Here is an 18,777-nt window from a genome sequence, read left to right on the forward strand (position 1 = left end):
GAGAGAAACCACATTCAAATAACTTTTATTGTTCACATATCTTTATAATTGCTTTATTAGTTATTATTGTTAATCTCTCACTGTGCCTAAACTATAAACTTAATGTATAGGAAAAAACATAGTATGTATAGGGTTTGGTAGTATCCATGATTTCAGGTATCCATGAGGATCCTGGAACATATCCCCTATAGGTAAGGGTTTGGTAAATTGTCTCACTTGGTGTAGAGGGTCACTCAGAAATATAATCGAATGGTATGGATGTGTCTGGACACTGTTACTGAACAGATAGGAAAATGTTATAAAAGAGTATTCAAGGATGACAGGAATTTCTTATTATTTATCTACGTGTGTATATCTGCAGTCATCATGACAATCTATTGCAGTCTCCTGTTGGTAGTAGTCCGAGGGAACTAGCGAGTCCTAAAAAAAAAAATGACATCAATAAAAATCATCTAAAGAGCTGACATTAGAAACAAAACTTGTGTTTCCCTTGAGAATGTCATACCGCAGCTTAAGCCCAAAGCCTGGGCTGTCTTGACTTAGTTAAAGGCGTCTTGCTTTGAGAGCCTTTTGTTCTTCCTAGCTGATATTTTGGTGGCAGATATCAGCATATCAGTTAAGGTCCTTTCCCTCCTAGAGGAAATGATTTGACTCTAGTTATGTTCGCTCATACTTTCTCCCTTATTCAAGTGCCTTTCTGCAATTTGTGCAAAAGAGTTTGCCAGCCTGCAACTGCTATTGGAGTATGGTGCCCTTTTGCTGGTGATTAATTTGCCCAACTACATAGGGCTCATTGTCTAGTTAAATTTAGTTTTAATATCAATCTAAGTACACTAAACTAACTATTAGGGAATGCTACCCCATTTATGAAAGACTTACAGCTTCTGTTTAGCACATAGCATTTATATAGCATTTTTTAATTTAAGGAGCTCTGTGGTTAAGTATGGCTTTGATTGTGTAGTTGACTTCATTTCACAGGGGTGGAGAGACAGTTTAAAGTTCCAACCCTTTGCTGCCAGTGAGCATTCCTTACACTCTTGACAACTACGTGTAGATTCTTCATTAGGGGATATGAAATGTCACTAGTGTCATTACAAATAGCAGCATTTGTGATTGAGACCCCATGTAAGATTATGATCTAGGCTTAGTTCTGGAAACATTAGCTGATGTCAGTTGTCTTTATGGTTCTTCTTCTCCGTGATCACAGATGGCTGCTAGTTAGCTGTGTTCTGGAACTCTGAATGTGTGACTCTGGCTCTGGATTTTGACAGAAGCTAGGATTTGGGATGCTAATTTAAAGGTGAATAGACAGTTATTCAGTTAAATATATCCAGGCCTCCTACTGAGACATTTTAACCTACAATTTGCAAGGCACATATGGCTTTATCATTTGTTTAAGGGACTTGGGCAGGTTTGATAGCCTCTCTGAGCCCCAGTTTTCTTCATCTGTAAGATGGGGTAGTTAATACATATCTTTCAGTACTGAGGATGACTGAGGACCAGACACAGAGAAGATAATTAGCAGTTTCTATCAAGCTTGGAGGTATTTGCGTATGTAATGTTGTGACTTAATCGCCAGAGGGTCTGTTCCAGTGGCATGCCTTCTATGATGTCTAATTAAGGATAGAAATTCTGGGGAAGTACAAAGATGTAACCTACGACATCATATTATGGAGCATATCGTCTAGAATATCATTAAATGTAAACAGAGAATGGACAGAGAAATCCTAGACCATTCATCTCAGTCTTTTGGCCGATAGTGTTGAGGAGTATACAGGGAGGTGCAGGCAATGAGCCGGACCTTCATTCTTACATCATTCATTCATTTTGAGTATCAACTACTGACAAGGCTGTGTTCTAGAACACAGTGGTGAACAAGATGGAGAAGCTCTCTGCTGTCGTATAGCTTATATCTTAGTGGGGTGTGGGAATAGAGAGAAAGAGGATCTACCATAAAAAAGTCCAAAAGACACCAAAGAGTGATATGCAGAGAAGTTAAACTGCTTAGTCTGGTGGCCTTTCTTTCTTCCTTCCTTCCTTCCTTCCTTCCTTCCTTCCTTCCTTCCTTTCTTTCTCTTTCTTCTTCCTTCCTTCCTTCTTTCCTTTCTTCCTCCTTTCCTGCCTCCCTCCCTTCCTTCCTTCCTTCCTTCCTTCCTTCCTTCCTTCCTCCCCCCACCTCCCTCCCCAAATCTGGAATTGGCTTTTCTCTAAGCCTGATGGGAAAGCACTGAAGGTTTTGAAATAGGAGAATAACGGTATGATTTGCATTTTAAAAGTTTTCTCTCATTGCTTATGTAGTGGATACACTGAGCTCACTTTACAGGTTTAGGAAGTAGTCTAGAGGAGAGGTAATGGTGGCTGGGCCAGAAGCTAAATGACAAAGTCAGAGTAAGTAGGTGAATTCAGGCAGCATTCTGATGGGAGGATGCACAGGACTTGCTGGGGGATGAGTTGGAGGAGGGGATTTAAGGAAACTCCATCAAGGTCGACTCCTAGACAGGTATAGATGGTGGGTCTCTTTACCAAGGTGGAATAGACTTGAGGAAAGACAGCTTGTGGCAGAAAATCAAGAGTTTGGTTCAATTTGGTTCATGTTCAATTTGAGATGCCTATATGATACCCACGTGGAGTCTGGAATTGCAAAGAAAGTTAGGTCTGGGGAGGCAAATAGCACTTTCAGGCCAGTAGGTGGTACTTAAAGCCAGGGGACTGTATGAGATCAACTAGGGAGTGGTGGCTCCAGGACAGATCCTGAGATGCCACAGTACAGACGTCAAGCTGAACTGGAGGAGGCGTGGCCAGAGATTAGAAAGAAAACCAGGTGAGAGGTTTCACAGAAATGAAAGGAAGGTTCAAGCGGGAGGGTGGCCCCCTGTGCACAGTGCTCCCGGAAGTCAGTGCTGATCCGTGCATAGGCCACAGAATCAGGCCAGTGGGGCCGAGTGGGGGTGGGAAGAAGCAAGGTGGTGGAAGGTAGAATAATGCAGGTGCTAGAAGAAATACTTAATACAGGACCAAGGCCTTCATGATACTTTATTTTCACTGAAGTTATCATCCTCTTAATTATTTCCAGCTTGAGGGGCACTAGATTTTCCTCTCAGGAAACTGAGGCTCTTGGTCATTGAAAGAGACCTCAGAGCTATCCTTTTTGAGGTCTTTCTCTTCCCTGTTGCCAAATCAGGTTTATCTTCCATTCCAGTCTTATGTGAGCAGTAGGCCTGGAGTGATTTTAAAACTTTACCTTGTTTTTTTCCCTCAACCCGTAGCATGTCTGTGAAGTTGAAAAAGCCCTTAGGAAGTCAGGCCGGGAGGAAGGATAACATCTGGGTAGGCGGAATGAGGATGTGGGGGACTCAGGAATGTATTTAACACAGGAGGAAAACTCCAGTAAGCAGCACAGCAACACTGGCAGCCTGGGCTTCACGTGGTCCTTGCGTACCACATTGGAAGCCCTTCCATGTAGCCTGGTCTTGTAGAACCACTCATTCACCCCACAAACATGTATTGATTGCCAATAATGACCCCACAATAGAGGCTGGGCTACTCAGATGGATGACCCATGAGCTACCCTCACGGAGGACAGACATGAAAACTGTTAACTGTCATATAATGAGGGAAAAGGAAAGAGGGGATTAATTCTTTCTGATTTACTTTAAACGGAGGAGATGCTAGTTGCCTGTAGGAGGAAAAGATGTCCATCAGGAAGCAGCCCCTCCTGGGCAGAGAGCACGGGCTGCACAGATAGGCAGGGTGTGAGCGTGTGTGGTGGTTACAGCATAGAGAGCCATGGTTCCCGGTGACAGTGGTGGGGAACTTAACCAAAGCCAGAAGTGTTCAAAGCTGAGGCAGGAGAGGGAGACTGATACCATGCTGGGCTTTATTTTTGTAGGCAGGAGAGGTCATAGGTACATTAGTTACTATGGATGGACCTACGTTCACACATTATTGTCACCCAAAGTCCATAGCCTACATTAGGCTTCACTCTTGCTGTTGCACATTGTGTGGGTTTGAACAAATGAATAACGACATGTATTTATCATATGCCATCATACAGAGTATTTTCACTGCCATAAAAATCCCTAGTGCCCTGTCTATCCATCCTTCCTCCCACCCCAAACCTCTGGAAACCACCAATCTTTTTACTGTTTCCATAGTTTCACCTTGTCCAGAATGTCATTTGGTTGGAATCATACAGTTTGTAGCTTCATCAGATTGGCTCCTTTCACTTAGTACTATGCATTTGAGATTCCTCCTTATCTTTTCATACCTCGATAGTTCACGTCATTTTAGCTCTAAACATTTCATTGTTGGGATGTCCCACAGTTCATCTGTTCTCCTGCTGAAGGATATTTTGGCTGCTTCCATGTTTTGACAATTGTGAATAAAGTTGCTATAAACATCTGCGCGCAGGTCGTTGTATAGATATGTTTCCAGCTCCTCTGTGTAAATTCCAATGAGTACAACTGCTGGGCTGTATGGTAAGAGTATATTTGGTTTTGTAGAGATCATAAGTTTTTAAAGGGAGAAATAATTCTCCTTTATTATAGAAAGAGAATTTGTAAATATAGATACCAGCCTATCTTTTCCCCTGCTTATTTCTAGCCCTGTGTGTCCACAGGCTAAGAGAACATCAACCACCCTGATGAATTGCTACCACATCAAACAAAATGTCTAAGACTGATATTTTCTCCTCTTTTGTTTCACACAAATATCATGTGCGTTCGTGTACTCTTATACACCTCTCAACATCCTAAGTGTGAAATCATATGGTGACTAGATTCTTAATGGTACTTTATATGCTAGAGAAAATATTTCTTGACTTTTGTATATTTAACAGCATAAAAGAATAAAATACACTCTTTAATGAGTGTATTTTATAAGGGTTCTTTAAAGCTACATGTGTATATATGCATGTATAAAGTTTATGTGAAAAAATAGGAGAGTCTTGGTTTAGGAAGATCCACGTCTTATAGGTGACATTTTTTTAGCCTTCTTAAGTGAACTTATAAATGAAAAGTGTCACACTTTTACAGCACATAGTGTATGCTGATGGATCATGTGTAAGGTGTTTTTAAGATCAGAACCATCAAAAGAGCTGGATGGCTGAGGGGCTGAAATGGCTTAGGACATAAATTGCTAAAAAATGATTTCAATATTCATAAGAAAAATTTAGTTTCTTTGTTATATATTCCATATGTAACAAAACTGTAGTGAAAGAGGTAGTATTTTAATTTTTTCTCTGTCTCCAAAACCTCTGAGAAGTTAATGTTTTAAGGAAGCCCTCCACACCAGTGGATCATGTCAAATATTTGGTTTGGTAGGATTAATATTTTACTGCAGAGCGACAGTGGGAGTATTGTCCTAGTTTTAGAGGCGAGGCAATTATGTAAACTAATGAGCCCCATCCATTAAAAAACTTAAGGAAAGAAAAAGCTATTTATCATGTGGATTACACTGACTGTATTTAGAGGACATGGAAGTAGGTATTAAGTACTTAGAGTGGGGTTACATTTAATTAATGTTGCTCTTTTTGTGATGGTACGTTAATAATTATCACACTGTGTACATGTTTAATATTGCTTTATTAAGAAACACTCAGTGGTTTGTTAGTTTGTACCCACTGACTTAAAATTGACTTTTCACTTAAGTTGACTTTTCTGTGAATTATTTCCGTACAACAAACCTAAAGAATTACTGTTGCTCACGGGAGTTGTAATTCTGTATCTCAGCCACTAGAGGGTAGTGACACCAGTATTTATTCTGGGGAGAGAGATGTTGAGTCTCTCTGATCCTCTGCCTACTCATTGACCCTGAACCTAGAAGGGGGCTCCCCTTAGCATTGGGTTTATCCCTGTTCCTATACTACAGAAGAATCTCTGGGAAGGAAAAGAGAGAATTAAGGGCATTGGTCTAGGGTTTGGTGTATGAATATGTGTGCCTGAAATGTGGGTGGGGTCCATCTAACTCCTCCAGGACAGTTTTGCTGGGGAAAGTAAGTGATTCTTCCAGAACTACTTCATCCATTGGTCTCGAAAAAACAATAGCATGAGTAATACTTTCTAGGTTATGAGGCTGTATTCTCAACACTCAAGAAATAGCAATAGTCCTATGATATAAGTACTCTTATTCTCATTTTACAGAATAGAAAACGAAGGTACTTAGACATTAAATAACTTACCCGAGATCACAGAACTAATTAGTATTGATGCTGTAATTACAAACTCAGGTAGTGACTCCAAACTATGTTCTCAGTCACTATGTGATATTGCCTATTCATACATACCCAGTTCCCAAGACATTCTTAGAATTATGATAGATTTGAATCTGCAAAGTAGAAAGATATTTTGGTTCAAAAAATACAAAAAAGAAAACTGCAGAATCTAAATTTGTATTATATTTTAGCTAAAACATATTTTTTACATTTGAGCATGCCTGAAATCAGGTTGTGGCTTACAGTTTTATTAGGCAAAATGAGATATTTGTCTGTAAACATATCAATGTCATTCATCATTACATTTACCAATGACAAGAATATAATATTTGAAAGCAATTTCTATTTTAGATCCTTGCACTTTGTGAGAATTCCTGAGTATGTGTGATGATTGCCTAGATATGAAGCAAAAATATAAAATATACATGACTCACAGGAATAAAAGGTTTAATGTGGGATGTGGTGGTGTCTGATAGTCTTTTTGATGGGACTTCTAAAGGTAAGAGTTCCAAGAACCTTGCCATTTTTATATAGGGCTCAATTCGGCCTTTTCTCAGATTCTCAGAAGGACCCTTTAACCATGACTGTCTCTCCTTCCCCGCTCCTTGTGCATAATCTGGTTAAGGCTACTTATTTTCCCTTTAGGATGCCAGTTATTCTCATCAAGACTTCAAAAATAGTAACATCATAGAACATCTGGGGAGAGCTGTTTGTCTTCAGAGTTATTTTGCCCTGTCATTGATCAGTTGAAGTTCTCATTTGAAGTACGTGACAGCCCAGAATTATTCAAATTGGGCAGAGTCTGTGGCATTTGGGAGCGGAGGCACAGCAGCAGTACAGGTGTGTGTGTCTGGCCAAAACTCACATTGACACACATGTGAAACCCTGTGCAAAATACTATATTTTATATGGTAAAGTGTTATTACCCTCCCCACTGACATTTTGAAACCTGCTTAAGGAAAGAAATATGCTTTCAGATACATTTTTAGGGGAGTTCCCAAGAGTCCTAAACACACATTCACACTAGGCAAAAGTTTTTTCAAGCAAGGAAGAAGGAAACACTTTTCTAGAATAAGTAAAACAACTTTTTATAAAACAATTTTAGACCATTTTTCTTAAATCTCTTTTAAATGTTATTTATATTCTATTTCTCATTCTGATTGTTTTTTAAAAAATCTGTAGTCAGTGTAAGAATAGTCAAAGACTATATATATCTATACACACTGAGAATTTTGCTTTTGTATCTTAATTCTAGATCTCTCCCTTAGGGCATTGCTTTCCTGCAGGCCCACACAGGTTTCACAGAGAAATGCAGAAGTGAAATTCAGACTTAGGCTTTACAGCTTGTTCACTGCTCTATGGGAAGATTCAGTGTGACAAGAAGTCGAAATAATTTCATCAGGTGAAATTTATTGCTCATGCTTTGCTTAATCTCTCTCACCAAAGAAGCAAAGATAAACTTTTATATGGCCTTGGAAACTGGTATCAATAATAAACTTTAATTAGGACTATATTCTATTTATGAAGTCAGTTTTCATACCAAAATTTAAAGAGCCATAAGACCACAACTATTCTATTCATCCCTCAGTTGATGATAAATTGCATGGTCATATTTCTCTGAGTGTCTTTTTTAAAGTTAGTTAACTAGTTTTGCATACTTCTAGATATGAATCCTGGAATCAGACTTTCCTCAGCAGGATGCTTAAATGTGATTTCACTGGGGAAAACAGTTTAAAAAAAAATTTACTGGGCTTTTTCTAGGAGAATAGCATTTTATGATTTTAGTTATTTCCTTCTGAAATGCTGATTCTTTGGATGGAAAATAAAAGTAAGAAAGATTCAGAATTGTGTCAGTGAGTGTCTCAAGGCACTTTAGTAGGACCCTAAATTCCTACTTCACTCAAAGAAGCAATTACACCCTAATCTACTGTGAGGTAGTGAGTGGGGAGGTGAAGAAAGTGTGTTATAGACTCTAGGCATAGACATGATCCTGATACTTACCATTCACTTAAAAAAACTGGCTGGCTGGGTTGTATGCTCTGATCTGTTCATCTGCCCATTATTTCCCACTTGTTCTTTGATTCCCTTCGAAGGAAGACATTGAAAAAATGTCAGTAATTTACAGCACAAAGACTTCCCTTTTCCCTTTTCCTCCAAACTGTTCTTGTTTGAATACTTATGTTAACTGATAGGCTCAACCCATAGATCACATGTTGAGTGGTGGGGATTACCTGTCTTAGATTTTAAAAACACATCCAGAATAGCCTTTATGACTTGTGTGACTGGGCCAGAGCTCTCCATTTATGAAAATTGCATGTAGCAGACTTCACTCCCCAACAAAGCTGGAAGTGACAAATAACACCTCAAGTTGTAGGTATTCTACATATCTGGAAGCTCACTGAAATGTATATGATCCCTTTTCTGGGGCAGAATCTCTGAATGAGTCTTTGAGCCATGAATTCTGCAGTGCTTGTTTTTTAAGCTATGGTACTGGGCAATGACAAAGCAGAAATGGAAGAAATGATTATTTTGAAAGGAAGAGATAGGACTTTGATAATGTCAAATGCCACTGAAGATGTTCAGTGATGATTATGTTTATCTGTTAGCCCCTGATAATTTAGTGTTTCTGTACAATTGAAGGTTGTCCCTCCCTGAGCCACCAACAGAGACAGCCTGCCTGGGTCCTCACATTTTTGTGTGTGTGTGTTTTTGTATCAAACAGTGTTATTTGAAGGGAGTTGGAGTTGCTTCAGGGAAGATAGATTGGCAGCAAGTCAAAAATGATATAATCATGGAGCAAGTTACCAAAGACCAGGAAATAACTGTTAAAATATATAATGTGCTTTGATATATATTAAAACAACAATAGCAGAAATGAAAGAGTAAAATACATCACTTAGGATGAACTGTTTTCAGGCTTTCATGATGCCTATAAAATTTTCTATATGCATATGATGACCTCAAGCAAATAGCCAGCTACTTTTCTAGCAAAATGTATTTCTTTAGAACAACAAAGAATTGCAAGTTGGGACATGCAGTCTAATGGTGATCTATGTGTGAGTCCAGAGAACAAAAGAGAGAGAAATGTTCTTTTATAGAAGAAAGAGGGGAGTTCAGAGGGGCTGTTGTAAAGAGAGTCCATTGGAGGAAACTGAGAGTTTGCTATGTAGTGGCTTTTTATTGGCTAAGTTGTAACAGTCTTTGATTGGCTGATTGGTGGCCAGGGTGGGGGATGGAGAAGATTCTCCCTCTTGTTTGGGCTAATTGACAAGCAGCAGGGTGTGAGAGCTCTCCCAACAGGCCAACTCCAGTTTAAATGAGGTTCCTGCTTATTCATCTTTACGCATACAGGTACCCCATAACATGGTACTTCTATAACACGGTTTCACTCTAACACGATACTACTGTAGAAGATATCCAAGAATTGCTGGTAGAAGAAGAAACCGATGAAGCAGTTTTGGTGGAAATGACATCTGGAATGTACCAAGATAACTTAGGGGATGATAGCACTGATGAAAATGAAGAAGTTAACAGTTCACTCTAAAAAGGCTAAAGAAAGGCCTAGATTTAGCTGAACAGTTAGAGTCATATTTCTTAAATGAAGATCCTTCCACTGAAAGGAGTACAAAGTTTAAGAGAGAACTTCAAAAGTGCTTAGCACAGTATAATGAAATTTATAAAGATCTCTCAACTAAAAGCAAGCAATCTAAAATAACAGATTTTTCGCAAAAAGTAGAGCATAAAACTCAAGATAATGCTGAAGAAAGTTCAGAGGTTGAGGATATCTTGTCAAAAGGAAAACACATTCGGTTAATGGAGCTTAGTAGTGATGACGAAGAAAACATTACTTAATTCATATTAATATGTAATACTTTTGATGAAAATCGCTTTAATAAAGACATTTCCCTTAATTATAAAAATATAGTAGTATTTTTAAAATTTTTGGAACCTAACCCCCCTTTTTGTATTAGTTCTTTGTTTTGTATAACTTGGATTCACATAGCATGGCATTTGTTAGGAACCTAACAACCATGTTATACAGGCTTACCTGTACGTAATTTTATGATTGTAATCATACCATAGTTATCTGCTTTTATGTTTTTTAAATGTAATATTACCATGCTGTTATATAATCTATAATGATTATTTTTGGTATTTTCATAATTAGTAAGGAAGTCATCTACCTTTGATGCCTGTGTGGAAAATAAAAGAGACAATAGTATATACTCGTACACCAGGTACTGAAAGTTCTTCCAATGCAAGGTTTTGCATCTTCACTTCTATTTTTCAGCTACCACTCTTGGGGAAGCCTGTCTCCAGATTCTGACTGGTAGCATCATCCACTAAACTCAGACTGCTGCTCGTCACCTGCTCCTTGCACCTTTCTCTAAAACTTTCGATCCCCTTTAAAATGTAAGCCCAGCTGGATAGTCAGATCTTCAGCATTGTCAACTAAAACCTTAATTTTTAGTTAATCCCTTCTAAGGGTTGGTTGACTACAGAATAAGAGCAAGATCAAGATGTAAGAGTGGGCATTTGCCACAGAGGAAGAGAGGTGCTAGCAGAGGAGGCAGAAAGAGGAGGCTGATTGTCAAACATCACTCATATAGCTATACCAGTTTGCCTTTGCAGGTCTTCCTAAATGGGCTGGAAGATTTTGCTGTGGAAGTTGACATATCTGAGCCCCGAGCCGTGGGCTGCGAGGTGGTAACCTGCGGATCACAAACCTTGAGCACAACCGCTGTGGGTCTCTCAGTTCTCATCTACTTACTGCGGTGGGGTGCGTGTGTTAATCATGTCCCCAGTAGGACTGAGTTTCCCCCCTTGAAGAAAGGTCACTCGGCCCTAGATCCTGTTTTTAGTCATTTTTTTCAGAAGAAACAAAGTAACGTTTTACTTCAGCCATGCTTGTTGTGAAGGAAAGTAAAAATCTAATATGTGTTTTTGCTTCATTTCTTAATGAACCATTAAAATCTGCCTAAAAGTCATAGACTTATATTTTTATCATCCTTTTTATTAATCATCATGAAGATGATCAGTAATGACAATGCTTTAGAAGAAAAAGCATCCAGCCAATTGACAAAAGGCAGTGTGGTTTCAGAAGCATCCTCCCCCTAGGGCTTGTGTGTAATAGTTGAGATAATACAGAAATAACCGTTTTTGTTTTGTTTTTTTTTTAACTAACCCTAGAAAACAATGTGTGTATGCTCTGTACTTTGAGCCTTACACAGATGAATAGAAGCTGTCCTTGTACTTGCAGAGTATAAAGCCTAATGGAGAATTGGACATATAAACACATAGTCGTGTGCAGGAGAATGACTGCTCTAAAAGAGGCATGGACATGCATAAAATTCACTGGGGATCTGAGAAAAAAAAAAACACTTATGTTTGCAAGGGGACGTAAGGCAGAATTGACTGGAGAGGTGACTTTAGAGCTCACACTTGACAGATGAGCAGTTTTCCAGGCAGAGGAAGTGGAATAAGAACAGGGAAGAGGATGTGCAAAGGCAATGAGGTGTGCCCAAGCTACTGTGTCTGGAGATCTTAAAATACTTCAATATTGTTGACAAGTACCTGTTTTACTATTACTGGAATATAAACTACAAAAGGAACATGTGTCCAAGGATGAGGCCGGAGAGATAACAAGGGACTACCTCATAAAGTATTCTCTTTAAAGAGGTTTTGACTTTTCCTATGAAAAACCTCTCACTTTAGTGTGCATAAGGATATCCTGGGCACTTCTGCAGATTCCTGGGCATCACTGTCAGAAATGCTGACTCAGTGGGTGTGGAGAAACCTCCCATAATCTGCACTTCTAACAAGCACTCTAGATAAATTAATGATGGTAAGACAGAAACCATACTTGAAGAAATATTGCTGGGACTGTGGGCTGCCATGAACTATGCTTCAAGGGAGAGTGAAGAGATTGTCCAGCATACACACATTGGAGCTGGGCAGCTTGGGAAGAACAGTTTGGAGTGGGAGCCAGAAGGGTATTGTGTTAATCTGGGCAAGAGGTCAGGGAGGCCATGACAAGGGTGTGGCCAGGTGTTCTTTTATCGTTTCATATGCAACAAAAAACTTCCCCGCATTTACTTTCCTCCCATTTTCTAATTTTCTGAGCTAGTGTATTATTTTGCCACTTTTTAGGGATATTTACTCTATTCTCTTCAGTTTTCTATGCCTGCTGTGTAAATGTCATCTGGCCTTGTTTATCTTTTATTCTTGGTATATTAGCATTCTTTATAATTTTGTATGTAGCTCATTTTGTAAGAGCCACCTATAGAGACAATTCTGATTTTGCATTAATAGATATTAATCCATCACCCATCTGCCACTATATGGGATGACATGATTGGCTGTTATTATAATGCTTAATAAATGGAATAACTTTTTAAAAAGTTTTTGGTAGCTTTGAACTTTAATATGGTTGTCATCTATGACATACATGACAATACATTGGTTCAAGGAATATTTCTGTTTGGTACCAGAAGCTTGGTCTTTGCCTTTCAGTCTTTACAGTCTAACTAAATAAAAACAGTAAAGTCTTTATTATCTAGCCTTATGGAAAATAACAAGGTTGTGTATATTGGGGAGAGGTAATCCCAAATTATAGCTAATATAATTTTTAGAAATTAAGATTATTTTTTACTGTGTACATATTTGACTAATATTAAAAGTGAGCTTTTCAGAAGTACATGATTTTTCTGAGCAATGAAAGAAGAAAGCTTTCATGTACAATACAATGGAGTAAAGCAGGTCTGAAACTCAAAAGTTCTCAGGCAAAATGCACAGCCAGACCAATCTGTAAATAATAACATATATATTCAACCAAATACAAACCACCATGTGGATTTATAACCCAGTTAGCTTTAAAAATACCTATTTGCTTGGTTGCCATAAACAGGTAAAGATTTATGTGTAGAAAAGAGATATTTTTTTTTCATTTTTTTTTTATGTTATAAAATTCCCAGAGGTTAGAAAGACTTCTTCTAAAGTAATTTTGGTATTTATTTTTAAGATTTGAATAGCTTGTACATATGCATTTTATTTTGTTTGTCAAAAAAAATATCAATTAAGTTTTGTAAAAATGTCAGAAGCGTATGTTCTTAAGTTTGTAAATTTTATAAAATATTCTAAAATTGTCACAACATGAACTTTCAGGTCATGATAAAAAGATTGTCAAATGTGTAGGTTCTGGAAATTAGGGTTTTCAAACCTAATTAAAAATAATATAAATTCATAAAAAATAAAGAAGTATAAAGAGGAATAAAATCAGCCATAATCCCACACTCATACATGTTCACTAAGAATACTTTGTTTACTTCCAACTTTTGTATTTACATATAGTGTATTTTAAACAATTTGTATCATAAAAGTGCTCCATTTTTCAAAACACATTTCAGGAGCATTTACCATTTTTTAGATGATTTTTCAAAACATCATTTTCATTTCCTATGGCTACTGTAACAAGTTTCAACAAACTAAGTTGTTTAAAACAACGTGTATTTTATTCTCTTAGAGTTCTAGAGATCAGAAGTCTCAAATCAGTCTTCCTGGGCTAAAAACAAAGGTATCAGCAGGGCTGAGCTTCTCTCCCAGAAACCCCAGGATGGAGTATGGTTTCCTTATGTCTTGTTACTAGAGCTCCATTTCCTGTGTTCCCCTGGCTCAGGGCCTCTTCCTCCAACCTCAAACCAGCAGAACAGACAGCATGTTGCCTCAGTGTCCCATTGCCTTCTTCTCTTGTCCAGCCTTCCTCTGCTTCCCTCTTATAACAATACTAATGATTACATCCAGGGCCCACCCAGAGAAGCTAGGATCATCTCCTTGTCTCAGGATCCTGTATTTAGTCACATCTGTGAAATTTCTCTTGATATATAAGATAACGTATTTACAGGTTCCAGGGATTAGAATCTGGTTATCTTTAGAATCTATTATTTTGTCTACCACACTGGTCTTTACTGGTTTTATAATATTTCATTTTTTTGCTATTTTAGTATTTATTAACAATTGCCCTTATTTTTTACCTTTGGGTTTTTCTACCAATATTATGCTATTATAAGGAATTCTGAGATTAATTTCCACATGCATAAATTTTTGTGCACTTACTTGATTATATTTCTATAAATACTAGTATATCAATTTATTATATATTATATGTACAATATATATTTGTATGTGATTATTATATGTATATGTATATATGCACACAATGCATTTATATGTATGTGTCTGTATGTTTTCATTCTCCAAATCAGTTTCCAGAAAGTTGGTAGAAAGAACATATCCCCTTGCACTCTCACTAGCATATCATCTTTTCTTAATCTTTGCCAGTTAAATGGGTAAAAAATATCTGATTGGTGTTTTAATTATATTTCTATGAAAATGAGCTAGAGTGAACACTTTTTGCCTAACATTTATTTATTCTCCTATAAATTAGTATTTCTTTTTTTGTTGTTGTTGGTATAAAAATGACATAATAGATAAAGATACTAAAACTTGGTTGAGACTTTCTTGGCTAAAAATTCTGATTACTTCAGAAGCACATGGTTTCTACCTCTGTCTGTATGTGCTCCCTATATGGTACATTGATGGCAACTCTCACCTCTTATTTTAATGGGATCATAACTGAAGATGTCTGACCTGGAAAAATATCCAAGGAAAGAAGAACTGATAAATTAACCTTAATCCTATATTACAGAAAGGTCTCTGTATCAGTTACTACAGGGCTAAATACAACTACAATGACCCACATAAACCAAATTGGTACTTGTAATTGTACTGTTAATTCATGCTCAGGAGCTGGTTGACAGATGATGTATCTTAGATGCAAGCTTCTGGATCAAGAAATACCTTGTCCTTGAAGTTAACTCCAGACTGAGAGTCCTAGGTAATGATTAGTAACTGAAGGTCAGTGTTACAATAAAAAGCATTCAGGGTTTCTTACAAACTAGTTATATACATATACATGTATACACACAGCTGGTCTATATTTTCTGAAATTTGGAAATTTGAGACAATAGACCTAACAGGTATACCGTATATAGATAATGGAACCGACTCATGAAACTCTGAAATAGACAGAAAAATCTTGTGAAAACATATGTATGTCTTCAAAATATCAAGTATCTTTCTAATTGCGAGCAAAACCTTCCTCCCTTGCTTTAACATTCATCCTAATGGTTGTATTGAGGATTTAAAGAGGAAGGAAAGACATCCCCTGCCTTCAAAGATCTCTTACTCTTAGGCCGAGGAATCTGGAAACCAATGGATTTTGATTTTGATAGACTGGGAGAACACCTTCCTGCAGGAGCTCTCAGGGGCAGAGCCTGGTAGAGGAAAATTGAACTCAGTGGGGATCAGGAGGCTCACAGGAAGGCCACCTAGAGTAAAGTTTGTCTTAAAGCAAGATAGGAGTTAGCTCTCCACTTATCAGATGAGGGTGCTGATATGCAGGTCTTGTGCTCGGCTCCATAATTGGATTGCTTAGCTCTATTAGAAGCCAGCGTTGAGCGCTGTTAATTGATGGGTCCTTCAGACAGCTGGTTTAGATGGAAAGCGATGTTCATCTCCGGCTTTCTTCCATTGTCTCCTTCCTACAGGATGATACACCTTTTCTGTCCATTTCCTCTTTCAGGGGGGTAGAACTCTGCCATACTAAGCTTCAGGGCTTCTCCCAAGAACTTCCCCTGCTTGAGGATAGGGTGCCAGGGTGATATGCTCACAAACGGCAGTTACGAAACCCTCCCTGGTTGTATGTGCTGGGCTGCCATGCTACGTCTCTACCACACAAGCCAGAGTCAGCACTTTGGGAGAAAAGTGCTTCATTTCCCATATCTGTCTGTTCTGCGCCCTTGGATTTTGTGTGGTTATTATTTGCTACATTTTCTGAGCCTTTGAATCTCCTGGGATCCACGGAAGACCTAAGGAAAATGTTACATTCTGCTCCTATTTTGGCCGGTCTTTGGCCTGTCCCTTTCTGTCTTGGACCTTATCCTTCAACCTGCCCTTGGCGATTATGTAGTTCTCTGTTGAACCTATCTGGAAATATAAACCATTTTTACTGCTTCCTTTTTTATCTATTCAATTTAGAAATCTTAATCTGTCTACCTTGTAATACTGTTTTTTAAAAATATTTTTACTATTCCAAGGATAATATAACCTTACTTTTTATCCGTTTCTTGGTTTCTGGCATTCACATCTACCCCTAGAAGTTAGTTTTTATTTACTGTTTTATCTTCCTTTGTATTTTAGTAATGTGAGCAAAAAAACAAAAAAAAAAGTGTTTAATAACACAAGAAGAGCTGTCATTCAGTCTGCTCCCATTGATGCAACTTTCTTCACATTTCTAGCCCAGTCTTTAAACTTTATTTTTCAGGATGTGCAGTGATTACAAGAATTGCTCATTTAAGATGGGCAATTTGGTATTTGCACTCCTACCCTTAAACTCTCAAGACAGCAATTGGAAGGTAACCAAAGTAGACCTGTAGGTGTGGATAGCCTTGGGAAGATAGTCATTCTAAGATGCAGTGGATAGAAGTCCAAGTTAATTTATAGCAGAGTCCCCAGACAAGGCCAAGATTAGGTAGACTGTGTTTGGAAACTCAGTATAAACCATGTTTTCCTTAACATATTCTCATTGGACATGGTCTTGTGACCAGAGGGTTAGTGTTGGGAGCTGATAGCTTCCTATGCTTTAGTGTCCCACGGTGTCTGAGTTCAAAGCAAGGCTCCAGGGATATTTAACACTGTTCTGTGTAAGGAAAGGGAAAACCCTACCAAATAGGCATGGGGCAGAGGGTGAGGAGTAGAGCGGACAATTGAAGTGAGGAGTAGAGCGGACAATTGAAGTCAGTAAAAAAAGCATAGAATTTTTTTTTTTTTTTTTTTTATGTAGGAGGGGAGTAAATAGTGAAGAAATTGACCATTATTGAAATAAAAATCGAGTCCTAAGCTAGTATTTCAGTAGCACGGAAGCTTATTTTTTAATTTTATATACTTTTCTCATAAAACAATGTCAGATAATAACATCCTGATTAAATGAATGAGCATCCTGGATCACAACACTTGTCCATTGCTGTGTAGGCTTAGTTGTTGTGTAATAAGTAGAACATCTTGCTGAATATCTGTATGTTGACCTAGATCAGCTATTGTCTTAAGAATTTCCAATAATCTCAATTTCCTTTTAGTTCTGTAGCCAGAGTTTTACCACAGTTGCAACTAAACTATGCTAGTTTCTGCCAATATAATTATTTTACCTGTAGGAAAATGTCAGAAGTTCTGACAATTTTAATTCTTGTGTTTACTGACTGGCTTGCCTTCTGAATCATAGGTTCCCAAAACAAGTCAAACAGGTTAGAAGACAAGTTACAATTTACTGTCACACCTACTCTTATCTTAAATGAGTGGGAATATATCAGCCACTTTCACTGTATTAGCTACTCCATTTCTGGATCCTCATTACCTATTTTTATTTTTTCATTTTGGATATAACCCAAATTCTCCCAAGCCTTTTAAATATAAAAATCATAGAAAGTTATTACCCATCCCTTAGAGAATCTGCATGGTAGATTCCCCAAAATGTAGAGTGGAGATAATAAGACATCTGCTGACCATAGGGCAGGATATTCAAACAAGAGAAGAAATGAATAATGTTCTGTCATTGATTTATCCATTTTAGTTGCTGCCCTCTTTGTGGGTGCTGCCCAAGTGCATGGGCTTTCCTAGAAGGACCACAGAGAGTACAAGATTTGGGAAGTACAGAGTCATCAGGTCTGGAAACCATCCAGAACTTGAGTCTCACCTACTGCATCCCCCTCCCTTATTGTTTCAGCCTTTTTCATCTTTGGATCCAAAGATTCTTCCACATAATAGTTATTTCACTATTCAATGACTTTTATTGTTTGTTCCCTAAATTTTCTCTTCTCCACTTTCAAGAGAGTTCCTTCAACCCGTAATTTATATAGTACACTTTCAGGTCCCCTTTGACCATGTTGGTTGTTCTTCTTTGGGAAGCCTCAAGTATGTAATTATCCCTCTTAAACTTGGATACCTAAAAATGAGCACAGAAATTATTCCCTGGGCTTACCATTGGGGATGGGGTATGGGGAGAATTCAAAGAGAGTTTACCTTGGTTTTGATTATGACATTTCTTAGAGCCATGTTAAGACTTGACGAATGCTAGCATATCTATTTCCAGTTACAGAATGTAGAACAAACTGAGTCAATAAGAGAAAGTCTTTAGAATTCAAAAATATCTTTATGGGGTTCTTAAGAATTTAGGGTTGTTTGAGAAAATCAACTGATCTGCTAATACTGATAATTTGGGGGCGTTTTAAGAGAAAAAATAGGTGAGCATCTGAAGCATCTCCATTCAAAAAACATTTATTAAATGCGTGTTTAAATCAGGAACTGTCAGATGTTGGAAATACAAAGATAAAAAAAAAAAATCATTTTACTCCTGAGGAACTCACAGACTAATAGGGAAGACAGCAGTAAATAGTGAGTTATAATTCAGTGTTCCAAGCAGCTTGGTAGAGGGATGTTCAAGGCACCATGAAAGT

The sequence above is a fragment of the Furipterus horrens genome, unplaced genomic scaffold, assembly GCF_987537825.1.
Source record: "Furipterus horrens unplaced genomic scaffold, mFurHor1.1.pri manual_scaffold_5, whole genome shotgun sequence".
In the NCBI taxonomy this organism is placed as follows: domain Eukaryota; kingdom Metazoa; phylum Chordata; class Mammalia; order Chiroptera; family Furipteridae; genus Furipterus; species Furipterus horrens.